At 38.8% G+C, this 27,942-nt stretch overlaps 2 pseudogenes; both read left to right on the top strand.

Annotated features, from left to right (window-relative positions):
* The first annotated feature begins 3,342 nt into the window (after positions 1 to 3,342).
* LOC145561083 (small nucleolar RNA R71) lies at positions 3,343 to 3,436 on the top strand (annotated as a pseudogene).
* A 23,862-nt stretch (positions 3,437 to 27,298) lies between these two features.
* LOC145560971 (small nucleolar RNA R71) lies at positions 27,299 to 27,392 on the top strand (annotated as a pseudogene).
* Positions 27,393 to 27,942: the final 550 nt, after the last annotated feature.

The raw sequence follows: 27,942 nt of genomic DNA, 5'->3' as shown, positions 1-27,942 counted from the left end.
CTATGAATAATGAGGAAGTTATGGCCAAAATACTATACTGCGCCCGATTTTATATTTATATGCGGCCCAATGATCTAGAGGAAGGCCTATTATGATTTATCATTCCTAATGCAATTAGGATTGATTATAGTCTTCTAGAATCTTCTTTTGAATCCTAATGTGGTTAGCATTGATAATTGAGTTTTAAGAGTTTTATTTAGAATAAAATCAGTGTTTTAAAGGAAATTACAGTTTTGCCCCTCGTACGTTAAATTTTATCAAAATATGAAAACGTGTAAAAAAATTGTCTGCAGCACCGCACCACAGGCTGTCGCCTGGAGACAGGCCTGTCACTGCTGCGACAGGCTCTGTCGCTCGGCGAAAGAGACTTGTGTGGCGACAACGTCGTGTTTTATTCTTCTTGAAACTCTAATTCTTTTTTATCATATTCCGGCTGATTTTCATTATAAATAGCCTCCTTAAACCTCCGTTTTTATTCACCAACTCTCATCAAGAAATTCTTGATTCTCTCTCTCTCTTTCTAACTAGCCTTTTACAAAACACAATTCCTCATACATTAGCACTAGACACACCAAGCCACGTTCAAAGTTGTCTTCGCCCTAGACGTGAAAGGTTTTATATTTCTGAGGGTTTGGTTCCAAATCTCTATTTCAATTATTTAATTTAATTGTTTTGATTTATTATTTTCCTTGAAGTTACTAACGTGTGTATTTTGTTATTAGAAAGAGGTACGAGGCATCCAAGTAAGTACTTTAATTGTTTCATTGATATTATGATATAGAAATCATGTTTAGGTTGTTATTTTTATTCCAAGTATCAAGTTAGGATGTTTTGATTGCTTCCTAGTATCATGTTTAGGGTAACAACTAAATATTCCTTATATCAAGTATGATTAAAAGACTGATTTCTATTTTCTTTTCTAATAGCATGTTATTATCATTTTAGGGGTAAAGCTTTGATCTTTAATGTTTAGTGACATGTTAGGGTTTGTTATTAATCTTGTTAGTATTATGCCTAGGATCTTGATATCGTTATTATGCTTTATTTTTAACATGATTATTTTAATAATTGTTATAATTATTGTTATGAATATTATTAATATCATGTTGCTTGATATACTTTTATTATTATTGACTTATCACGCCTTTTAGGCATGTTTAAAGGGGAATTTGTACTTGTAATCATGCTTAATAAGATAATTAATAATCTTGTTAAGGGTTAATTTGATTATAATTCAAGTGATTGCCAAAAAAAGATTTATTTGTGCATTAATATTCAACAGACATCGATTAAACAAGTTTAGGAGTAAACCTATTGATTGCATGTTAGCTAGAAACCGCACATGAATACGGGAAGAATAAAGTAGGGGCCTATTATTAAGGCAGGTTCTTTCTCTTTTAGATTGAATTTGTACCTTCATCCCCGAACTTCAAGTCTTGGTTATAGACCTATTGGAGGAGATTGTTAAGGGGTGTAACCTTCACCCTGTGAACGGTTTACAAGTTCCTAAAACTTTTTGGCGACTCTACTACTCTAGCTTCCTTCCCTTTGGACGCCACCATGCTTAAGTGTATGATCATAGTGGGGTTAAAGTTTGGGGTAATGATTGAAATATTCCCTACTGGCCGCACAAAATTGGGTACGGAACAGAGACCCAGAGAGGGGCACCCGCGCCCGAGTGTGGCGCGCCTGTGCCACCAGGTCGCACGGGCGCGCCATAGTCGCGCGCGCCCACGCTTGGGAGCAGGGAAGCTTCCTTCACCTTCAACTTGCTCTTCCTCGTGCGCTCCACTTAATTATGTTGATGAACATGGAAGGAGGAAGTCTCCAAAGAACCCCCACAGTGGGTTCAACACAAGGATTGGTGTACCCACCGCTTGCATGCACGAACTAGAAGACTTAGCCTATACAATCCTCCAAACTTAAACTTTAAGTGGCAGGCAAGAGGCATCACAATCGATGTAAAACTTGGGAAGGGACTCAGGAATCTTCTAATGACAATCATAACCAGAAAATGAACGAAAACAAGCAAATAAAAGAGAAATAAAAAAAATAAAAAGAAATGCATAAAAATAAAAATTCAAGTATGAAAATGCAAACTAAAGAAATAAAGTGTAAAACAAAGGAAAAACTAAATAAAAGAGCTATAAAATAACATGAATTCCATCCTTAAGAGAACAAAATGAGTGCCATAAATGACACTCATCAAATTCCCGCAAGCTAAACTTTTGCTCGTCCTCGAGCAAAATAAAGCAAGAAAGAATACGGATGAAAGACTTAATTATTCAAAAAGAAAAAGAATGACATGAGATGGGAATATACACTAAAAATCACTACGTAAGTATCACGGTTGTTTTTAGCTATGACAAGCCCTTTAAACCCCAAAATTGTCTATATGGACGAGTGAGGTCTCGTAAAGGTTTCCTAAGAGCTTAACCCATAACTCTTTGAAATAAAACGAGGCAAAATCAATAAAAGAAAAGAAGGTAAATCAAAAATTCAAACAAATATCTCTTGATAAGGATTTTTGCAAACGGTCAAATGCAAGTGAATGAACACTTTTCAATATGATAGGGGTATACATGCTCCAAGACATCCACGTAGATTGAAACATAAGGTATGCTGAGCGTAGAGAACTAATGAGGCACAATCCACTTTCATCCCTACCAATCTAACCGCGTTCTCCCAATGGCTTCAAATCTTCCCTTAGTAAGCGTCTCTATGGTTCCTCGAAGAAACCGGAAAAGAATAGAGTTTGAGGGTTCTCAACATCTTGACCTTGCATCCCTTCTACTTAGGCTTTAACTCATAATGCCCTCCCTTGGTATGTGACTCAACCACTAGGTCGAAAGGACTTTCCCAAAGGTGGTAACGTAAGGGAAAAAGGTTAGGAGTAGGCCTAAAATTTAGAATTTGGTTGTACACCTAGGTTATGAAGAAAATATTGGCCAAACCTCGACACAAAAACAAAGAAGTCACCAAACAAAAACAAACTAACACCCCCAAGCTTGTTCAGAGATATATCCACAATCATATATACAAAAAGCGTAAACATATATCCACACTCATATATACAACAATTTGTCAACTATAAAAATTTGAGTTTACAAGTAGTTGATAGCATTAAGTTGTTCAATCGAGCATCCCGTAGTGCTACTCTTGTTTATCGGCTCTATCTCACCATCTTGCCATTCCATGTAGTTTCTAACTACATCCTCAATGATATCAACAATCTCTTCCTCGGTCTTATTCATTATTGGGCCTCCGACTCCGACATCAAGACTTGACCTCCCTTGAGGACTCAAACCACCATAAAAAATTTGAATGATTAGGTAAGTGGGGATTTCATGGTGAGGACACTCACGTTAATACTCTTTGTATCTCTCCCATGCTTTATAGAGGCTTTCACTAGACCTTTGCTTGAAACCTTGATACTCTTTGCTCCCACGCATCATAGAGGCTTTCACTAGACCTTTGCTTGAAACCTTGAATCAAAGCTCTTGCCTCCGCTGTTTTCTTTTGAAGGAAGAAACGGGAAAGGAATTCATTGGTGACGTCATCCCAAGTTCTCAAAGAATTAGGCTTCAGTTCCTTTTCTAGCCACTCTTAAGCTCTTCAAATTAGAGAGAAAGGAAATAGTTTGATCCTTATGAATTCTTGAGCAACCCCGTTCCCCTTAATTGTGTTGCAATATTTCTTGATCTCCTTAAGATGATTTAGGGGACATTCACTTACTCCTCCATTATATTGCCGCCTTTCAATCAAAGTTATCATTTCCAGCTTGATTTCAAAATCACTATCTGGGATCAATAATGGAGCAATCCCGCTCTCATACTTGTATGCACCCGGAGTGCCCAACTCCTTCAACGTAACCCTCGGCAATTCTCCTATGTTAACTTATACACACAAACTTAAAGAAAAATTAACAGGGCTACAAATGTAGCCAAAAGAGAAATATATTATTGTATTTTCAAAATTTAGTAAAATAGACTCAATAACAATAGCAAACAACTTCGCCACTCCCCGGCAACGGCTCCATTTTGAAAAAGGATTGAGACTAGGTCGTTGGACTAATCTTCCTTAGGCCAAACAAAATTTGTAATCACTTAACACACCCTTATAACTAGCATAGGAGTAAGTCGAGGGTCGAACCACTAGGAGTGGGAGGTGAATGCTAGTGCTAAAGCTAAGCAATTTCGAAGTAGTGAAGTAAGGTGTGTATATTCTAAAACAATCAAACAATCTAAATGAAATCAAATATATAAAAGACTAGAGTTTAGGATCTACATATACACGTAATGGATACAACTAATTGGGAATGGAATTGACTAAATCGAGTGTTGCGAGGGAAAATCAATTAAGCAATCAAGAGAGTATGGTAGGCTAACCTCCTAGAGGTAAAACTAGCGCCAACTACGAGAGACTCTAGCTAGGAACTTTGCAAATTAAATCAATCGACAAATGCAAGCCACAAATCAATTGTCGTATCAATGTGATCTTACAATGCAATCTAGTGCGAGTAACTAGGTTGATCACTCCAAAATTAAACACACATATGCACATAATCAATCAACCAATTTAAGCAAAACATCAACTCCATCAATTTCACCCAATTAGCAACAAACCATTACTCATATATGCTTCACCATCACCCTAGCAAGTAGACCACTCATAATCCATGGAAATCAAAATCAAAACTAAACTAAACAACAAATTCATCATCATCATATTAATCAAGCTAAAATCAATCAAATATCAATTAAACTTGAAAAATTAACATAATAATTAAAATCAAAAGCTAGAGATTGCATAATAGTAATTAAATCCTTACAAACTTGCTTCAAATCAATGGAGAAAATACTTAGAATCATCAATCTTCAATAATCAATCAAGAAATTCTCTTTCTACAAACTAGAGTTTCTCTTTCTACAAAATCTAACCTAATTTTATTCTAATTCTAAAAGAACTCTCCCTATCTAAAAATAGAAGGAAAGTCTATATATAGTAAAACTAACAAAGATAAATTAGTTTGATCGTCTAAAATAGACCCGTACAGGCGCGGCCAACTAAAAGGGAGAGCGTGGCCGGGAAAAACTAGGTACAGAACAGAGACTTAGAGAGGCGCGGCCGCGCCACCAGGTTGCGCGACCGTGCCATGGTCGCGCGCACCTGCGCCTGGAAGCAAGGTAGCTTCCTCCATATTCAACTTGCTCTTCCTCGTGCGCTCCACTTGATGATGCTGATGAACACGGAAGGATGCAATCTTCAAATAGCCCCCACAGTGGGTTCAACACCAGGATTCGTGTACCCATCGCTTGCATGCACTAGCTAGAAGACTTAGCCAATACAATCCTTTAAACTTGAACTTCAAGTGGTAGGCAGGCGGCATCTCAATCGATGTAAAACTTAGGAGAAGACTCGAGAATCTTCGAATTACGATCATAACCTTGAAAATTAACGAAAACAAGCAAATAAAAGAGAAAATAACAAAATAAACCAAGAAATGCATAAAAAATAGAAATTCAACTAAGAAAATGCAAACTAAAGTAATAAAGAGTAAGACTAAGGAAAAACTAAAGAAAATAGCTATAAAATAGAAGGAATTCCACCCTAAATAGAATCAAATGAAGTCAATAGAGTGATGGTCATCTTAACCCACAGAAAGTGAAAAGCGTTGGTGTTGTCCCAAAAGAACTCCACCAAGCTCGAACTAGAGAACAGCTCGACGTGAAAGAGTAGGTGGCCCTAGTAGCCTAAATAAGAGGGGTAAGACCACAAGACTCCCATAGCTCGCGCAACTCGTTGTTGTCGCAAAAGTGATGGACGTAAAACTTACCAATAGACCCGTTGCCTGAGCTGTGGCAACAAATATGATCGCCGAACATCCCAAGCCGCACTCTATCTGAGATGTGAAACTCGAGCACGAAGTAGAGAGTGCGCTCATCCTACTTAGGGAGCTCTCCTAGGCTAGTGGAAGCTCCCTCGCCTCCGTCAACGGGCCCTTCCTCCCAGTGATCCTCGCAAGAACGAGAACCAGAGCCACGACATCGAGATATGCTAAATTGTGCAAAATAATAATAAATAAAAGGTTCTATAGTATCTATGGTTTTCCTAGCCGCATGATACTATGTTTGAACAAAAATAGAGTACGTAGTACTGTAGACACTTATTTTTGTCTCTCAAAAACCAACCCCATTGATGAATACCTTTCATGTCATTTGATTATCAAACAAAGCAAAAGTCTAGTGATGTTGTTGTTTTTATTAAAATATCTCTTCTTTCTGTTTTTTTAAAATATTTCTTTTCTTACCCTATATATGGAAAACGTGCATTCCATTTTATTTTAGTCCATGATATAGGTCCAATAATAGTGTAGTTGGATGGGGCTTGAAAATACCTTTTCATCGATACATTATAAGCCCAATTCCGATAAATAATGAGGAAGTTATGGCCAACATACTAAACTAGGCTCGAACCGGATCTTACCTACCGCCCAATAATCATGTGGAGTGTCCAAAGGTCTAATCCTATTCCTAAACTAATTAGGATTAATTAGAAGCATCTATAATTTTGTAAAAGATCTTAATTATCCTTTTTTAAAAGATAAGATTAAAGAATTTGAGTTTAATAAAAATTTTCCTTTTATAAAAACATTCCTTTTTTTTAATACTAATTCTATTCGAATTTAAAGATGTTCAAAGACAGTAACATATTAATTTTGTGCCTCTTATATGGTTGGATAGATATTGAAATTATCTTTCCAATGATATATTATAATATTATTCCGAGCTATAAAGAAAAAGATATGAAAGAAATACAAAACTCTATCTAAAACTGACACCTTCCTACTATTTTGGCAAAAATGAAAGATATGATAAAAACAAAATCCGCAAAAACTGTTGTCCATCGTGTTTTATTTCGATTCGAATTCGGATTCTTTTCTTATTCTTCGACACTCTCTTTTTTCTGTATAAATAGAGGTCATATATACCCTTTTTTAAATCATCAACTCTCATCAATAATTTCTTGATTCTCTCTCTCTCTTTCTAAACTAGCCTTTTACAAACAAAATTCCTCATACATTAGCACTAGACACACCTAGCCAAGTTAGAAGTTGCCTTCGCCCTTGACGTGAAAGGTTTGATATATCTGAGTGTTTGGTCCCAAATCTCTATTTCAATTATTTAATTTAATTGTTTAATTTTACTATTTTCCTTGAAGTTACTAACGTGTGTATTTTGTTATTAGAAAGAGTTACGAGGCATCAAAGTAAGTATTTATTTGTTTTATTGATATTTTGATACAGAAATCACGTTTAGATTGTTGTTTTGATTCCTAGTATCATGTTAGGATGTTTTATTGCTTCCTAGTATCCTGTTTAGGGTAATTATTAATATTTCTAATATCAAGAATGATTAAAAGAATGTTTCCTATTTTCTTTCCTTATAGCATGTTAGTATCATGCTAGGGTTAAAGCTTTGATCTTTAATATTTAGTGACATGTTAGAGTTTTGTCATTAATCTTGTTAGTATCATGCCTAGGATCTTGCTATTATTATACTTTAACATGATTATTTTTATTATGATTATTATGATTATTATTATTATTACGTTGCTAGATTTTTATTATTGTTAATGCTTGATCACGCCTTTTATGCATGTTTAAAGGGAATTTGTACTTGTAATCACGCTTAATAAGATAATTAATAATCTTGTTTTGGGTTAATTGGATTATAATTCAAGTGATCGCCAATAATAGATTTATTTGTGCATTAATATTCAACCAACATAGATTAAACAGTTTTAGGGTAACCCTAATGATTTCATGTTAGTTAGAAAGCGCACATGAATACGAGAAGAATAAAGTAAGGGCAGGCTCTTTCTCTTTTAGATTGAATTTGTACCTTCATCCCTGAACTTCCAGTCCTGGTTCCAGACCTATTGGAGTTAACGATCTCTTTGGATCGTTAAGGGGTGTAACCTTCACCCTGTGAACGGTTACAAGCTCCTAAAAATTGTTGGCGACTCTTTTGCTCTAGCTTTCTTCCCTTTAAACGCCACCATGCTTAAGTGTGTGATCACTGTGGGGTTCAAGTTTGGGGTAATGCTTGAAATATACCCTACAGTTTTTGGCGACTCCACTGGGGAGGATTTTTATTTAATTCCTAAAATTTATTTTGGCAATTATTTAGAGACTCGAAAAGTTCTAAGTACTTCATGTGCGTAATTTTGATTTACATTATTATCATATGCATAAAAAAGGTTCTCATTGGAAAGATCATCCGTAATGAGTCAAAAGCATAGGATTTTTACACGTATGAAATTTGAGGAATATCTTTCACAACTAGAATCGAAATAATACTACAAAAACTGGAAAATTCTAAGAACACAGACAGCTGCTGAGGCATGTAGGAACTGGTGTCTAGAAAATAGAGTATGTCCCCAAAGATATGGCTCTGTCGCCGAGAGATAATTTTGTCGCCTGGCGACAGGGATCATATCCTGGCGACAATCCCTATTGGTTGGCGCTGCGTTCTTCCAATATCGACTTGGAAATCTTCCTTCTTGTTTCGACTAGTTATAGCACTTTTGGCTCGATTCTACTTCCTGATTGTGTTTTTCTCACTTTTCTGAAATCCTTGTGTGTTCTACATATGGACATAACCCTCTGGGAATTCATGCTCCATCTACCCCAATTAAACGCTCTGAGCAACAAAGGGTACATCCGAGAATATTGAATTCAACAAAACATGGAAGCGAGTATAACTCGCGGGGTCCCATCAACATCCGCCAACCCTTCCAAAGGTAAGGCTTCCGCGTGGTGCATCCGGACTCATAACCATGGGCCCTCTTTTACTAACCTATATCCTTGAACTTTAGAGAACTAGAGCCATGGTTAGGTTGCAAACACATTTCATCATGTTGTGACTGCTTGACTACTTATGCATCTCTTACTTGTACATACTTAATATGTGACTAAACTAACCGTTTGGTTTTACTGGTGTTTGTAAATAAGTCTTAATAAACTAACCAATGACCAAAGGGCTTTTCTTAATTAATTCACTAGTAGAAAAAACGCATTAGGCAGCGGTTCAAACCCGGTCTAAGGCACCGGTTTGAACCGCTGCCTATTTGAGGGGTGCCAAAAACCCTTATTTGGCACCGGTTCAAAACCGGTGCCATAGGGTTTAATAGGCACCGGTTCCTGCCTAACCGGTGCCTTTTGTATAATTTTTTTTTTTTCAATCGTGCAAAAATATTTTAAAAAAAAAACCTGGAATAATAATACCCTGTAATTCCAGCAATTATATTAAATATAATAATTAATAATTTTATTATTATAATAAGTAATAATAATATTATTAATTATTATATACAAAAATAATATTAGATACAAGAATTCAATTATATATATATATAGATATAAATATTCCCAAACGCAATACAAAAAAAAAAAAAAGTTGCTTACATATACAAATAATAGTAAGTACACATATATAATGAATAATAAGTTATATATAGTTCAAAAGTTAACATAAATAATTTACAATTACAATGCATGCCATTTACATGTTGAAGGTGATGAAAGACGCCAACATGTCACGAACTTCATTAAGCTCCTTGATTGTCAACGGACCATCCTTTTGGACCTTGCAAAACTTGAAATACAAAAACATTATTTTAAAAATAATTAATTAGGCAAAAAATATGTATTTTATCAAATATTACCTATACGACTTCTATATAGCCCATTTACTACATTACTTATCAAATGAACTATTTCTTTCTCATAACATTTCAATATTGGATAGTTGTATGTGTGTAAGCCCTAAAATTGTATAGGAGAGCATTTTATTAAGGTTTATGACGGTTTTTACCCAAAATGGCCCGAATATGGCCTATATGACCTTACTTTGCCCATTTCCTACATTTCTTATTAAATGAACTTTATTTATCTCATAACATGTCAATATTATCTAGTTATAGGTGTATAAGGAAAGAAATCACATTAAAAGAGCATATTAACACAAAATGGCCCTAATATGGCCCATATGACTTCTATTCAACCCATTTTCTACCTTTCTTGTGAAATAGCCATTTTGTTTCTCATAACATATCATTGTTGGATAATATTAGGTGTCTAAGGCTAGAAATCACATCAATATAGCATTTCAAGAAGTTTAACAACGCATTTTACTCAACATGGCCCAAATAGGGCTTATATGACTTCTATGTAGCCCATTTTCTACATTACTTATCAAATGAACTATTTCTTTCTCATAACATGTCAATGTTGGGTAGTTGTATGTGTGTAAGCCCTAAAATTGTATAGGAGAGCATTTTATTAAGGTTTACGACGCTTTTTACTCAAAATGGCCCGAATATGGCCTATATGACCTTACTTTGCCCATTTCCTACATTTCTTATTAAAAGAACTTTATTTATCTCATAACATGTCAATATTATCTAGTTATATGTGTATATGGAAAGAAATCACATCAGAAGAGCATATTAACACAAAATGGCCCTAACATGGCCCATATGACTTCTATTCAGCCCATTTTCTACCTTTCTTGTGAAATAGCTTTTTTGTTTCTCATAACATGCCATTGTTGGGTAATATTAAGTGTCTAAGGCTAGAAATCACATCAATATAGCATTTCAAGAAGTTTTAGGACTTACCTCATCAAGCTGTTGAGTGTCCGTACAATGAGTCACAATGTCAAGCATGAATCTCATCACATACAAAGCACAATTAAGTCCATTCTCTTGTTGTGCGCACTAGCATATGACAAACAAATCACATCAGTGAAACATGCAAAGGAAATGAGCAAATATTTACTACCATAGATTTTCAAGATAATCACAATAATATCATGTAAATTACCAACGGTGTCTTCCATGTTGGACCCTTTGGAGCACGACAATGTAGCTTCTTCATAACACTGTAGTATAAAAAAATACAATCAAATTTGATTAGTCGTATGATTACTAAATTAGTTATTATTAGCAATAATCATCACTATAGGTTGCTATATATATTTACTTTTGCAATATAGACTTCACGAGCCACTTCTCCGATGATCGAGCTGAATCAAGGTGATAAATTGTGTTAGTGGAATTACAAATCACCATGAGGCTCCAATGCTCCCTACATAAGTTCACAATAGACAAGGTAATTAATATTTAGGAGTCAACATATAATGAGGCCAAATCGATTGAATTTGACATGGTTAGTCATACTCTCTATAACATGGGGCGAATATGAACTTGTCTCCCGCACGCGTTGACTCCCTTATACTCTGTTCAACATAGTACAACACGTCATGGGGGTTGCCTATGATTTTAGTAGTGGATAACTACTCGGGGCATAACCACCCAACTTTACAAGGAGAATCAGTGTCAGTTAAGTGCTCCTGTAGTGCTCTGCGTGCATGAACATTGATTAATTTATCAGATGTAGGATAATCACCGTCAATTTGAATAACTTGAGAAAAGTATGAACTTTATGTGGGCATTGAAGTACCTCATGAATGTTCGAATGAGGGAAATGTTAAGCTTTGCACCACGTAGAAATTCCTTCACATCTTCTTTGCTGATCCATGCAATTGCATCCTCATCATAGTGGAACATTGCCTTAGGAAGTGCAACTTCCATGGGATCGACCAAATGAAAAGCACGGTTGTGAAGAAAGGTCATGTCAGTAGAAAGCGATTTAAGAACAATGTCTTCAACAATTGGAGTAGGTGGCATGGGTGAACCTTTCGAAGAGTGCAACTTCGATGCTTTTTCACTCTTGGACTGTTGTTCACTAAGCTTCTTCTTAGGTTGATCAATTCTTTTAGGCTTCTCCACCCTCTTTCTCTTTGAAGTTTTGCTTCCATTGGAAATCTGAATTAGTTTGAGAAATAATAAGTTTCAACTCACAATCACTTATAATAGCCAAGTGAGTAGCCATTTCGGGTCGAAATGGCTTTTTTTGATGAATTGGACCCAAAAACTTAGAACTTGGCGATTTTTATGTAATTTCAAATGAAAAACACTTATAAATATGTGATTATGAGTTGTTTTGAGATGCAAGGAGTTTATAAGTTGAGAAATGAAGAAAATAGCCAAGTGAGTAGCCATTTCGGGTCAAAATGGCTTTTTTTGATGAATTGGACCCAAAAACTTAGAACTTGGCGATTTTTATGTAATTTCAAATGACAAACACTTATAAATATGTGATTATGAGGTGTTTTGAGATGCAAGGAGTTTATAAGTTGAGAAATGAAGAAAATAGCCAAGTGAGTAGCCATTTCGGGTCGAAATGGCTTTTTTTGATGAATTGGACCCAAAAACTTAGAACTTAACGATTTTTATGTAATTTCAAATGACAAACACTTATAAATATGTGATTATGAGTTGTTTTGAGATGCAAGGAGTTTATAAGTTGAGAAATGAAGAAAATAGCCAAGTGAGTAGCCATTTCGGGTCAAAATGGCTTTTTTTTATGAATTGGACCCAAAAACTTAAAACTTGGCGATTTTTATGTAATTTCAAATGACAAACACTTATAAATATGTGATTATGAGTTGTTTTGAGATGCAAGGAGTTTATAAGTTGAGAAATGAAGAAAATAGCCAAGTGAGTAGCCATTTCGGGTCAAAATGGCTTTTTTTGATGAATTGGACCCAAAAACTTAGAACTTGGCGATTTTTATGTAATTTCAAATGACAAACACTTATAAATATGTGATTATGAGTTTTTTTGAGATGCAAGGAGTTTATAAGTTGAGAAATGAAGAAAATAGGCAAGTGAGTAGCCATTTCGGCTCAAAATGACTACTTTTTGATGAAATGATGAAAATTGCTTAATTTTTTTTTTTTTTTGAAAAATGCAACGGCAGCCGCACCAGGACACCTAAGGGAGGCACCCCCGCTGCCGGAACAGCGAAGGCAGCCCGTGCCGAAGCCACAGCAGCCCCGACAGGTGGCTGCCAAGGCTGTAGCAGCCACGGCAGGTGGCTGCCAGTCTGCTGCAGCCTTGGCAGCAGCCTGCCTGGGCTGCTGCTGCCTCGTTGGGGCTGCCTTTGCTGTTCCGCCAACGGGGGCGGCTCCCTCGGGTGTCCCGGTGCGGCGGAAGTTGCTTATTTTTTTTAAAAAAAAAGAAATTTGAACTAGGCGATATTTATGTAATTTCAAATGACAAACATTTATAAATATGGGATTATGAGTTGTTTTGAGATGCAAGTAGTTTATAAGTTGAGAAATGAAGAAAATAGCCAAGTGAGTAGCCATTTCGGGTCAAAATGGCTATTTTTGACGAATCGGACCCAAAAACTTAGAACTTGGCGATTTTTATGTAATTTCAAATGACAAACACTTATAAATATGTGATTATGAGTTGTTTTGAGATGCAAGGAGTTTATAAGTTGAGAAATGAAGAAAATAGGCAAGTAAGTAGCCATTTCGGCTCAAAATGGCTACTTTTTGATGAAATGATGAAAATTGCTTTAATTTTTTTTTTTTTGAAAAATGCAACAGCAGCCGCACCAGGACACCTGAGGGAAGCGCCCCCGCTGCCGGAACAGCGAAGGCAGCCCGTGCCGAGGCCACAGCAGCCCCGACAGGTGGCTGCCAAGGCTGTAGCAGCCACGGCAGGTGGCTGCCAGTCTGCTGCAGCCTTGGCAGCAGCCTGCCTGGGCTGCTGCTGCCTCGACAGGCGGCTGCCATGGCTGTAGCAGCACCTGCCGAGGCTGCAGCAGCCATGGCAGCCGCCTGTCGAGGCTGCAGCAGCCATGGCAGCCGCCTGTCGAGGCTGCAGCAGCCATGGCAGCCGCCTGTCGAGGCTGCAGCAGCCCAGGCAGGCTGCTGCCGAGGCTGCAGCAGTCTGGCAGCCACCTTCCGTGGCTGCTACAGCCTTGGCAGCCACCTGTCGGGGCTGCTGTGGCCTCGTTGGGGCTGCCTTTGCTGTTCCGCCAGCGGGGGCGGCTCCCTCGGGTGTCCCGGTGCGGCGGAAGTTGCTTATTTTTTTTTAAAAAAAAGAAATTTGAACTAGGCGATATTTATGTAATTTCAAATGACAAACATTTATAAATATGTGATTATGAGTTGTTTTGAGATGCAAGTAGTTTATAAGTTGAGAAATGAAGAAAATAGCCAAGTGAGTAGCCATTTCGGGTCAAAATGGCTATTTTTGACGAATCGGACCCAAAAACTTAGAACTTGGCGATTTTTATGTAATTTCAAATGACAAACACTTATAAATATGTGATTATGAGTTGTTTTGAGATGCAAGGAGTTTATAAGTTGAGAAATGAAGAAAATAGGCAAGTAAGTAGCCATTTCGGCTCAAAATGGCTACTTTTTGATGAAATGACGAAAATTGCTTAAATTTTTTTTTTTTGAAAAATGCAACGGCAGCCGCACCAGGACACCTGAGGGAGGCGCCCCCGCTGCCGGAACAGCGAAGGCAGCCCGTGCCGAGGCCACAGCAGCCCCGACAGGTGGCTGCCAAGGCTGCAGCAGCCACGGCAGGTGGCTGCCAGTCTGCTGCAGCCTTGGCAGCAGCCTGCCTGGGCTGCTGCATCCTCGACAGGCGGCTGCCATGGCTGTAGCAGCACCAGCCGAGGCTGCAGCAGCCATGGCAGCCGCCTGTCGAGGCTGCAGCAGCCATGGCAGCCGCCTGTCGAGGCTGCAGCAGCCATGGCAGCCGCCTGTCGAGGCTGCAGCAGCCCAGGCAGGCTGCTGCCGAGGCTGCAGCAGTCTGGCAGCCACCTTCCGTGGCTGCTACAGCCTTGGCAGCCACCTGTCGGGGCTGCTGTGGCCTCGTTGGGGCTGCCTTTGCTGTTCCGCCAACGGGGGCGGCTCCCTCGGGTGTCCCGGTGCGGCGGAAGTTGCTTATTTTTTTTAAAAAAATAGAAATTTGAACTAGGCGATATTTATGTAATTTCAAATGACAAACATTTATAAATATGTGATTATGAGTTTTTTTGAGATGCAAGTAGTTTATAAGTTGAGAAATGAAGAAAATAGCCAAGTGAGTAGCCATTTCGGGTCAAAATGGCTATTTTTGACGAATCGGACCCAAAAACTTAGAACTTGGCGATTTTTATGTAATTTCAAATGACAAACACTTATAAATATGTGATTATGAGTTGTTTTGAGATGCAAGGAGTTTATAAGTTGAGAAATGAAGAAAATAGGCAAGTAAGTAGCCATTTCAGCTCAAAATGGCTACTTTTTGATGAAATGACGAAAATTGCTTAAATTTTTTTTTTTTTGAAAAATGCAACGGCAGCCGCACCAGGACACCTGAGGGAGGCGCCCCCGCTGCCGGAACAGCGAAGGCAGCCCGTGCCGAGGCCACAGCAGCCCCGACAGGTGGCTGCCAAGGCTGCAGCAGCCACGGCAGGTGGCTGCCAGTCTGCTGCAGCCTTGGCAGCAGCCTGCCTGGGCTGCTGCATCCTCGACAGGCGGCTGCCATGGCTGTAGCAGCACCAGCCGAGGCTGCAGCAGCCATGGCAGCCACCTGTCGAGGCTGCAGCAGCCATGGCAGCCGCCTGTCGAGGCTGCAGCAGCCATGGCAGCCGCCTGTCGAGGCTGCAGCAGCCCAGGCAGGCTGCTGCCGAGGCTGCAGCAGTCTGGCAGCCACCTTCCGTGGCTGCTACAGCCTTGGCAGCCACCTGTCGGGGCTGCTGTGGCCTCGTTGGGGCTGCCTTTGCTGTTCCGCCAACGGGGGCGGCTCCCTCGGGTGTCCCGGTGCGGCGGAAGTTGCTTATTTTTTTTAAAAAAATAGAAATTTGAACTAGGCGATATTTATGTAATTTCAAATGACAAACATTTATAAATATGTGATTATGAGTTTTTTTGAGATGCAAGTAGTTTATAAGTTGAGAAATGAAGAAAATAGCCAAGTGAGTAGCCATTTCGGGTCAAAATGGCTATTTTTGACGAATCGGACCCAAAAACTTAGAACTTGGCGATTTTTATGTAATTTCAAATGACAAACACTTATAAATATGTGATTATGAGTTGTTTTGAGATGCAAGGAGTTTATAAGTTGAGAAATGAAGAAAATAGGCAAGTAAGTAGCCATTTCAGCTCAAAATGGCTACTTTTTGATGAAATGATGAAAATTGCTTAAATTTTTTTTTTTTTGAAAAATGCAACGGCAGCCGCACCAGGACACCTGAGGGAGGCGCCCCCGCTGCCGGAACAGCGAAGGCAGCCCGTGCCGAGGCCACAGCAGCCCCGACAGGTGGCTGCCAAGGCTGTAGCAGCCACGGCAGGTGGCTTCCAGTCTGCTGCAGCCTTGGCAGCAACCTGCCTAGGGTGCTGCTGCCTCGACAGGCGGCTGCCATGGCTGTAGCAGCACCTGCCGAGGCTGCAGCAGCCATGGCAGCTGCCTGTCGAGGCTGCAGCAGCCATGGCAGCCGCCTGTCGAGGCTGCGGCAGCCCAGGTAGGCTGCTGCCGAGGCTGCAGCAGTCTGGCAGCCACCTGCCGTGGCTGCTACAGCCTTGGCAGCCACCTGTCGGGGCTGCTGTGGCCTCATTGGGGCTGCCTTTGCTGTTCCGCCAGCGGGGGCGGCTCCCTCGGGTGTCCCGGTGCGGCGAAAGTTGCTTATTTTTAAAAAAAAAAAAGAAATTTGAACTAGGCGATTTTTATGTAATTTCAAATGACAAACATTTATAAATATGTGATTATGAGTTGTTTTGAGATGCAAGTAGTTTATAAGTTGAGAAATGAAGAAAATAGCCAAGTGAGTAGCCATATCGGGTCAAAATGGCTATTTTTGACGAATCAGACCCAAAAACTTAGAACTTGGCGATTTTTATGTATTTTCAAATGACAAACACTTATAAATATGTGATTATGAGTTGTTTTGAGATGCAAGGAATTTATAAGTTAAGAAATGAAGAAAATAGACAAGTGAGTAGCCATTTCGGGTCAAAATGGCTTTTTTTGATGAATTGGACCCAAAAACTTAGAACTAGGCAATTTTTATGTAATTTCAAATGACAAACATTTTTAAATATGTGATTATGAGTTGTTTTGAGATGCAAGTAGTTTATAAGTTGAGAAATGAAGAAAATAGGCAAGTGAGTAGCCATTTCGGCTCAAAGTGGCTTTAGTTTGATGAATTGGACCCAAAACCTTAGAATTTAGCGATTTTAATGTAATTTCAAATGACAAACACTTATAAATATTTGATTATGAGTTGTTTTGATATGCAAGGAGTTTAAAAGTTGTGAAATGAAGAAAATAGTCAAGTGAGTAGCTAATTTACCTCCTTATTAATCAACTTCACCCATGCACGTGGCCAATCAACGAAGCTACCTACAGCATGCCAAAGCGCTGTTATCTCAACCTCCTCTATCGGTACGGGTAGTGGGATGTCTTCGAACCCCGCAACTACTGAATCGATCCCAACCGAGTAATGATGTGGCCCCGCCGTAGCACCCGTCGTCGGTTGGGCACTACCATACGCCACCAAACTCAACACGGTACTATTTGCATGCCCCGGGGCTAGAAGTGCACACCGGGTGTCTTCCTACACAAGTATATATATAAAAAGAAGATAGTTAAATAGGACTTTTACAACAGCATAGATATAACAAAATTCATTAAGGTAGAGGGTTACAAATCACCTGTAACTCTGGAAATTCATGCGGTGTTGGATTTTCAAGCTCCCTCGAGTCCGCATGTGTAGGAGTAGGAACCTGCAACAGTACATCAATCATTGCACCTAAAATCTCAATTAACTCGGTATTTTAAAACTTTTAATAACCCAATTGATTTTACCTGAGGTGGCACATCTTCACCACGTATCTCATCTCCTCCATGTCTATCACCTTCTCCTTGTCCTTTTGGTTCAGAACATGAGTCGACCGGGGTACGAGTGAGAAACGGAAAATTCGGTAAGTTCATCAGCTTCGCCCAAGCATTCAATTCACCAACTAACTCGTTGCGTACTTGTTCCTTAATTGATGCCACCTTGGCATCCAACTCCCCCGGTGAGTTAACACTGGCTCGAGATGTACCCGATTTTGTGTATTCGGGACCCATCACCTTATTCCATCCAAGCAATGACCCTCCCGAACCTACTACTCGTCCTGGATGGTATGGCCTTCCCAAAGCCATGGTGAAAGGGTCATTCTCCACACTTGGTTCAAATTTGCCCTCCACCATCTCTTGAGTGTGCTCAAGCTATAGCATAAGGAAAAATGAGGTCAGTAAAACAGTTAATGGTTTGTACAGTGATTAGATGCAAAAGTGACTTAATTTCAACAATTCATAGGTAACTTACTAGCTTATCCGCCAGTTTTTTTGGCTTCCGGACCCTTGATGAACCATTTTCCGGTTTTCTTATCAAACGAATGGAGAGAACAAAAGAAATCACCGGCACGACTCACCAAGGTAGTGATCGTGGAACTAGAGGGTTCCTTCGATGACACTAGAAGCGCTTTAGGGTATAAACCCGAAGCGGCCCACTCAGGTCCCTTTTTAGCAAAAGTCTTAGGACCCATACGATGGACGTACCGGCCATGTGCTGTGTTGGGTACTAAGAGTGCCAAATGGATTCATCCCGTCCGTGCACAACCCAAGCCTTAAATTTCTGACTTCATTACCAAATTTCTCAAACTTCAAATCAATGTTCTTCCACTGTGGAGAGTCAGCTGGATGCTTCAGCATTCTGTTTTTCTTTCTTCCCTCTGCATGCCACCTCAAGTTTTTAGCGTCTTTTGGTATTGAGAACAGACGCTTAAACCTTGGAATAATGGGAAGATACCAAAACACCTTAGCAGGAGGTCCCTCCGTGCCAGGATTGCAACTCATGCGCTTGTACCGCGACCGCTTGCATCTTGGACACTCCTGCAGTTTTTCATACTCATTTCGATACAAAATACAGTCATTAGGACATGCATGTATCTTCTTATACTCCAAACCAAAGGGACACATGAGCTTCTTTACGTAATAATAAGACTTAGGAATTCCATTCCCATCAGGCAACATATCACTTAATGCGGTCAACAAAGAAGTAAAACTGATGTCCGTCCACCCATGCTTCGACTTAATGTTGAAAAGTGTTAGCACGACCAATAGTTTGGAGTATTTTTTGCACCCGGGATACAAAGGCTTTTTGGAAGCCTCCGATAATAATTCAAACACTTCACCTTCAACACCTTGCAACATCTCATCCACTTGTTCATCCTCGACCTCATCCGCCTGATCTTCATCGGCTCCATCCTCACCATTATCAACAATATACTCATCATTCTCGTATTCCTCGTCCACATGAATCTCAGTGCTTCTAACACGCACATCATTCCGATCAAGATCCCCACTGTACTCTCCACTTTCTCCGTGCCAAATCCACACATGGTAAAATTGCCTAAACCCACGACATAATACATGATCTCTAATGATTTCAACACTATCGACCACATTCACACAATTACAATCAACACAAGGACAATAAAGGCCTTTGCCTCCCAGTGTGCGTTGATAAGCTAAAGCCCTCTCGCAAAACTCTTGAACCCCATTCCAAAATTCCAATGTATCGCGTCTACCATACATCCAACCACGATCCTTCTCCATTTAGTAAATTGTCTCTAATCATATATATAGCACCATATAATTATAATGTGTAAGTGCTACATATTTTATGTAAATCAAATTCAAGTACAAAACGTGAATATACCATTCATATAGTGAAAAAATGCATGTTTCCAGAGGGTCCTTATCACTCCAACCTAACCCATCCTTGAATGTCTACTCTCACTAGTGAATGTATGTCAACTTTCCAATTTTAAGGAAAATCCGGCAGCATTTCCCCCTAGTTCTCCAAGTACACGATGTAGATAATTAATTACCCACATATGTACCCAGAGGACATAGTGAGGAAATGGTAAGCCGAGATGTTCCTTAAAATCGAAAAGAAAACATACATTCACCACCTAAGTGAGAGTACACATTCAAGAACAGTCCCAACTTGGGACTATTCAAGACTTTCTCCTAATGAGAAAGCCTTGAACGGGTATCTAGACATATGATGATGCAATTCAAGTATTCTATATATTGTTGTATTTATTTGCAATTAAACAATACACAAGTTGCAATTTCATGAATAAACTTTTATTAAATGGATGAATAGAAAGAAATATATCTAAGTAAAGTTTAGTAGTCATACCAATATAGCAACTACCCACTTGAGCTCAATATGTAGTCCTCAAGCTAATTAAACTCTTGCTTCAATTCACAAATCTGTTAAAAAAAACACATCATTCATTGAACTAACAATTGCTAAACTAACATGTCAATTCACTCATTTATTTATAAGCTAAAACACATCATTCATTGAACTAACAATTGCTAAACTAACAAGGTTACTAATCTCTAATTTTTTTCAAAATTACCCATCAAAACAACTTAAAAGTAACCATTCACCCATTCCAAAATTCATCTACTTTAGTAACAAGCAAGGTTACTAATCTCAAATTAATTCAAATATACCCATCAAAACAACTTAATGTTAACCGTTTAAACATTCCAAAATTCAACTAATTTAATAACAAAGTTAAATAATCTCTAACTTATTCAAAATAATCCATCAAAACAACTTCAAATTAACCATTAAAAGTAAAATACCTAATTTCACCTATTTAAGTACCAAGGTTAATATATATTCTATAATTATTTCAAAATTATCCACCAAAACACATTAAATTAACCATTAAAACATAATAAAATCCAACTAATTGAGTAACAAGGTAACTAATCTCTAATATTTTCACAATTTCCCAATTATATTCAAACCTAAAATTGAAAAATATTATATTCAAACCTAAATTTTAATTTACTAACAATGGTTCAAAATGCAAAACAAATTAATATATATATAATTATATAATTGGAAAATAATGTAAAAAAAAAAAATTAAAAAGAAACCTTGAATAAAAGGAGAGAAGGAGGGCAGAAGCTAGGAGGAGACAAGGAGGGCATGCAGCAGCTAGGAGGACGACCCTAGTAGTGGAGGAAGCAACGGTGGCGCGCAATGGTGGAGGCAGCGCTGCGGTAGAGTGGTGGAGGCGGTGCGCGGTGGTGGAACAAGCAGCAATGGGTGTTGAGTTTCGAACAATGTAATTAAGGGATTGAAAGAGAATGAAAGGGAAAACAGAAGGGCAGGGGATGAATGACAGAGAGGGGCGGTGGTTTTCGACACCTCTGGTGGCCGGTGAAGGTGGCGGATGTGGTGGAGGGAAAAGGGGGAGGCACGCACTTCAGTTCGCTCTGGTGAAGCTAAGGGATAGAACGAATGACGGGAATGACAGAGAAAGAGAGGAAGAAGAAAGGACGAAAGCCGCGGTTTTTTTTTTATTTTGAATTTGGCACCGGTTCAAATGGCACCGGTTCAAACCGGTGCCTTTTTAATTTTTGGCACCGATTCAGGCCAAACCGGTGCCTTTTATCTTTTGGTAAAATCCCGCCCATTTCCAGACCGGTTTTGGGCACCGGTTTAGCCTGAACCGGTGCCATATGGGGGGTGCCTAATGCTTTTTTTCTACTAGTGATTGATTAATTAATTTGAGCTAAAAATATACCTTAAATCGAGTCATAGTTCTTAAATCGAGTCATACCTTAAATCGAGCTGGGGTGACAATCATCTCACCCCAAGGAAAGTGAAAAGTGTTGGTGCTGTCCCAGAAGAACTCCACTAAAGCGCGGACCTCATGGTGGTCCGCGTCGAACGAGTACATGACCTGCGTGGCCCGGAACAGGTCAGTCATCCCACAAGACTCCCAATGAAGTCGCAGCCCCTCATCGCCGCTGAAATACTTGTTGTATAGCTTGCCTAGGGTGTCGTTGCCCGATCCATGGCAGCACGTCCTACCACTCATAATCCCGCGATGCACCCTCTCAAAAATATGGTGCTCGGGGGCAAAGAACAACGTCCACTCATCCCACTCAGGGAAGGGACGGAGAGAGGTGGACGGATCGGCGTCCTCCTGAACGGGGTCATGCTACCGTCGTGTGTCTCGGGACCGGGAGCTAGAACGTCGCTGTGTAGCCATACTACATTAAGGTTCTATAGTATCTAAGGTTCGCCTAGCCGCATGATACTATGTTTGCAAAAAAAAAGAGTACGTATTACTAAAATAGAGCACAATTTGAATTCAAGCATATATGGCATTTTTTAAGCAATCAAACAATTCCTTGCAATATTTTGATAATTATTGTGACAAATTATATTGGATAAGAATTGCTAGCAAAAACACCAAGAACGAGTCACATTGTTCTCAAGACCTTAAAAAGTTCAACAATCAAGAATCGTTCGTTTCTCCACCAAATTTAGTCAAACAAGTATCAAAATACTCCCAAGTCAATGTATAAACATAATCAAGCAATTTTATAGCATAAAATATAACAAACAAAGCAAATTGAGAAATGTAAGTTTCCAATTTTCAAGAATTTTGTGAATGAACAAGTGCATAATTCACAAAAATTCGAGTGACTTTGGACAAAAACTTACATAGATAAGCAAACTAGATCAACAAACCTTTGATTTGCAACAAATTTGAGCGAATTTGGTTGAGAAACGAGCAAGAACGAGAAATTCGAAGTTTTCGTGACGAAACTCAAATGAATGAAAGCAGTAGCAGCGAAATGAGGGAGAAAGGGGATTTATGCAAAAATCCCGACAGTAGTGTCGCACGACAACTCTGTCGCCAAGCGACAAAGTGCAGCGCCGAGCGACAGGGAAAAATCGCGGCGACAGCTACGTTGTAGCAGCGACAGAACGCTAAGCCTCTTAGAATGATTATTTCAACATCATACAACGATTTTGGGTTCCTTGGTATGCCAGTTAGCCCCTCTAAGCTATTTGACATGATTTAATAATTGGCTTGATTACAATCGCATTAAGTGATCGACCTAATAAATGATCGTCTCACTTTGCTTAAAGCACCTAAACATTGGCTCAACACAAAGGCACCGATATAATGGTTCATAAACAGCAAAGGCACCGACAAACTGGTTCACAAACAACATGAGTACCGACATACTGGTTCACAAGCAGCAAAAGCGCTGACGCACTAGCATAGCAAAAGCAAAGTTCAAGCGAACTTTAAAGGATCGACATGCGTTGGTCTTTAGTGCTACTTTTCAGAGTATTGGCGCAACAAATGAGGATGGCTTCAGGCGAAGCAATCTTCGATCATGTTCCCTGGCTTGTGGAAGATGGTCAAAAGCGGTAGAAGATCGTTTCATGAGAACCAATCTTCGATAGGATTCTCTAGCTTGCAGAAGACTTTCACAACAGAATTGGAGACAGGTACAGGCGTAGCAATCTTCAGGCGGTATCCCCTAGCTTGAGGAAAATCATCAAACAAAAACAAAAGCTCTTTGTTAAGAGACGCGTTGACATATCAACATCGAAACAACAAGATGGAGTTCCCTAGCTTGTGGAAGGTTGTCAACAACAATGCAACAGATCGGTTACCATCAGAGATGTGTTCTTGATGGTGCAGGATACGCAATTCTTAACTCTCTGATCTATTTTAACAAACTCTAGTTTGTAGGTATCGGCGTTACAAGGATGATTTGGGATTACAGAACATTTTGAATCATTTTCCGTCCCTATCGCTACTTTGACTTTTATTTTCGAAACTCCCGTTTCTCCAAACTCAGTCAAAGTGGGGGATTTTGTAGACACCCAAATGTGTCTCTTCAAAACAAAACCCAGTGATGAATACCTTTCACGTCATATCATAATCAAATGAAATGAAAGTGTGAAAAGTCTAGTGTTGCGGTTATTTTTTATTCTTTTCTTTCTCTCTATTTTTGAAAAATCTATTTTATGAAAATAGTCAATCCTGTTTAATTTGGTCCATATAAATGGTCCAATAATAGTGTAGTTTAATTGGGCTCGAAAAGAGCTTTCCAACGATATATTATAAGCCCGATTCCTATGAATAATAAGGAAGTTATGGTCAAAATACTAAACTGCGCCCGATTTGATATTTATATGCGGCCCAAGGATCTAGAGGAGGGCCTATTATGATTTATCATTCCTAATGCAATTAGGATTGATTATAGTCTTCTAGAATCTTCTTTTGAATCCTAATGTGGTTAGCATTGATAATTGAGTTTTAAGAGTTTTATTTAGAATAAAATAAGTGTTTTAAAGGAAATTACAGCTTTGCCCCTCGTACGATTAAATTTTATCAAAATATGAAAACGTGTAAAAAAAATTGTCTGCAGCACCGCACCATAGGCTGTCGCCTGCCGACAGGCCTGTCGCTGCTGCGACAGGCTTTGTCGCTCGGCGAAAGAGACTTGTCTGGCGACAACGTCGTGTTTTATTCTTCTTGAAACTCTGATTCTTTTTTATCATATTCCGGCTGATTTTCATTATAAATAGCCTCCTTAAACCTCCGTTTTTATTCACCAACTCTCATCAAGAAATTCTTGATTCTCTCTCTCTATTTCTAACTAGCCTTTTACAAAACACAATTCCTCATACATTAGCACTAGACACACCAAGCCACGTTCAAAGTTGTCTTCGCCCTAGACGTGAAAGGTTTGATATTTCTGAGAGTTTGGTTCCAAATCTCTATTTCAATTATTTAATTTAATTGTTTTGATTTATTATTTTCCTTGAAGTTACTAACGTGTGTATTTTGTTATTAGTAAGAGGTACGAGGCATCCAAGTAAGTACTTTAATTGTTTCATTGATATTATGATATAGAAATCATGTTTAGGTTGTTATTTTTATTCCAAGTATCAAGTTAGGATGTTTTGATTGATTCCTAGTATCATGTTTAGGGTAACAACTAAATATTCCTAATATCAAGTATGATTAAAAGACTGATTTCTATTTTCTTTTCTAATAGCATGTTATTATCATTTTAGGGTTAAAGCTTTGATCTTTAATGTTTAGTGACATGTTAGGGTTTGTTATTAATCTTGTTAGTATTATGCCTAGGATCTTGATATTGTTATTATGCTTTATTTTTAACATGATTATTTTAATAATTGTTATAATTATTGTTATGAATATTATTAATATCATGTTGCTTGATATACTTTTATTATTATTGATTAATCACGCCTTTTATGCATGTTTAAAGGGGAATTTGTACTTGTAATCATGCTTAATAATATAATTATTAATCTTGTTAAGGGTTAATTTGATTATAATTCAAGTGATCGCCAAAAAATAGATTTTTTTTTGTGCATTAATATTCAACAGACATCGATTAAACAAGTTTAGGAGTAAACCTATTGATTGCATGTTAGTTAGAAAGCGCACATGAATACGAGAAGAATAAAGTAGGGGCCTATTATTAAGGCAGGTTCTTTCTCTTTTAGATTGAATTTGTACCTTCATCCCCGAACTTCAAGTCTTGGTTCTAGACCTATTGGAGGAGATTGTTAAGGGGTGTAACCTTCACCCTGTGAACGGTTTACAAGTTCCTAAAACTTTTTGGCGACTCTACTGCTCTAGCTTCCTTCCCTTTGGACGCCACCATGCTTAAGTGTATGATCATAGTGGGGTTCAAGTTTGGGGTAATGATTGAAATATTCCCTACAGGCCGCACAAAATTGGGTACGGAATAGAGACCCAGAGAGGGGCACCCGTGCCCGAGTGAGGCGCGCCCGTGCCACCAGGTCGCACAGGCGCGCCATAGTCGCGCGCGCCCACGCCTGGGAGCAGGGAAGCTTCCTTCACCTTCAACTTGCTCTTCCTCGTGCGTTCCACTTAATTATGTTGATGAACATGGAAGGAGGAAGTCTTCAAATAACCCCCACAGTGGGTTCAACACAAGGATTGGTGTACCCACCGCTTGCATGCACGAACTAGAAGACTTAGCCTATACAATCCTCCAAACTTGAACTTTAAGTGGCAGGCAAGAGGCATCATAATCGATGTAAAACTTGGGAAGGGACTCAGGAATCTTCTAATGACGATCATAACCAGAAAATGAACGAAAACAAGCAAATAAAAGAGAAATAACAAAAATAAAAAGAAATGCATAAAAATAAAAATTCAAGTATGAAAATGCAAACTAAAGAAATAAAGTTTAAAACAAAGGAAAAACTAAATAAAAGAGCTATAAAATAACATGAATTACATCCTTAAGAGAACAAAATGAGTGCCATAAATGACACTCATCAAATTCCCGCAAGCTAAACTTTTGCTCGTCCTCGAGCAAAATAAAGCAAGAAAGAATACGGATGAAAGACTTAATTATTCAAAAAGAAAAAGAAAGACATGAGATGGGAATATACACTAAAAATCACTACGTAAGTATCACGGTTGTTTTTAGCTATGACAAGCCCTTTAAACCCCAAAATTGCCTATATGGACGAGTGAGGTCTCGTAAAGGTTTCCTAAGAGCTTAACCCATAACTCTTTGAAATAAAACGAGGCAAAATCAATAAAAGAAAAGAAGGTAAATAAAAAATTCAAACAAATAGCTCTTGATAAGGATTTTTGTAAACTGTCAAATGCAAGTGAATGAACACTTTTCAATATGATAGGGGTATACATGCTCCAAGACATCCACGTAGATTGAAACATAAGGTATGCTAAGCGTAGAGAACTAATGAGGCACAATCCACATTCATCCCTACTAATCTAACCGCGTTCTCCCAATGGCTTCAAATCTTCCCTTAGTAAGCGTCTCTATGGTTCCTCGAAGAAACCGAAAAAGAATAAAGTTTGAGGGTTCTCGACATCTTGACCTTGCATCCCTTCTACTTAGGCTTTAACTCATAATGCCCTCCCTTGGTATGTGACTCAACAACTAGGTCGAAAGGACTTTCTCAAAGGTGGTAACATAAGGGCAAAAGGTTAGGGGTAGGCCTAAAATTTAGAATTTGGTTGTACACCTAGGTTATGAAGCAAATATTGGTAAAACCTCGACACCAAAACAAAGAAGTCACCAAACAAAAACAAACTAACACCCCCAAGCTTGTTCAAAGATATATCCACAATCATATATACAAAAAGCGTAAACATATATCCACACTCATATATACAACAATTTGTCAACTATAAAAATTTGAGTTTACAAGTTGTTGATAGCATTAAGTTGTTCAATCGAGCATCCCGTAGTGCTACTCTTGTTTATCGGCTCTGTCTCACCATCTTGCCATTCCATGTAGTTTCTAACTACATCCTCAATGATATCAACAATCTCTTCCTCGGTCTTATTCATGATTGGGCCTCCGGCTCCAACATCAAGACTTGACCTCCCTTGAGGACTCAAACCACCATAAAAAATTTGAATGATTAGGTAAGTAGGGATTCCATGGTGAGGACACTCACGTTAATACTCTTTGTATCTCTCCCATGCTTCATAGAGGCTTTCACTAGACCTTTGCTTGAAACCTTGATACTATTTTCTCCCACGCATCATAGAGGCTTTCACTAGACCTTTACTTGAAACCTTGAATCAAAGCTCTTGCCTCCGCTGTTTTCTTTTGAAAGAAGAAATGGGAAAGGAATTCATTGGTGACTTCATCCCAAGTTCTCAAAGAATTAGGCTTCACTTCCTTTTCTAGCCACTCTTAAGCTCTTCAAATTAGAGAGAAAGGAAATAGTTTGATCCTTATGAATTCTTGAGCAACCCCGTTCCCCTTAATTGTGTTGCAATATTTCTCGATCTCCATAAGATGATTTAGGGGACATCCACTTACTCCTCCATTATATTGCCGTCTTTCAATCAAAGTTATCATTGCCGGCTTGATTTCAAAATCACTATTTGGGATCAATAATGGAGCAATCCCGCTCTCATACTTGTATGCACCCGGAGTGCCCAGCTCTTTCAACGTAACCCTCGGGAGTTCTCCTATGTTAACTTATACACACAAACTTAAAGGAAAATTAACAGGGCTACAAATGTAGCCAAAAGAGAAAAATATTATTTTATTTTCGAAATTTAGTAAAA

This window comes from Chenopodium album, chromosome 9 (assembly GCF_948465745.1).
Source record: "Chenopodium album chromosome 9, dcCheAlbu1.1, whole genome shotgun sequence".
Lineage (NCBI taxonomy): Eukaryota > Viridiplantae > Streptophyta > Magnoliopsida > Caryophyllales > Amaranthaceae > Chenopodium > Chenopodium album.
This window is presented reverse-complemented; position numbering and strand designations above follow the sequence as displayed.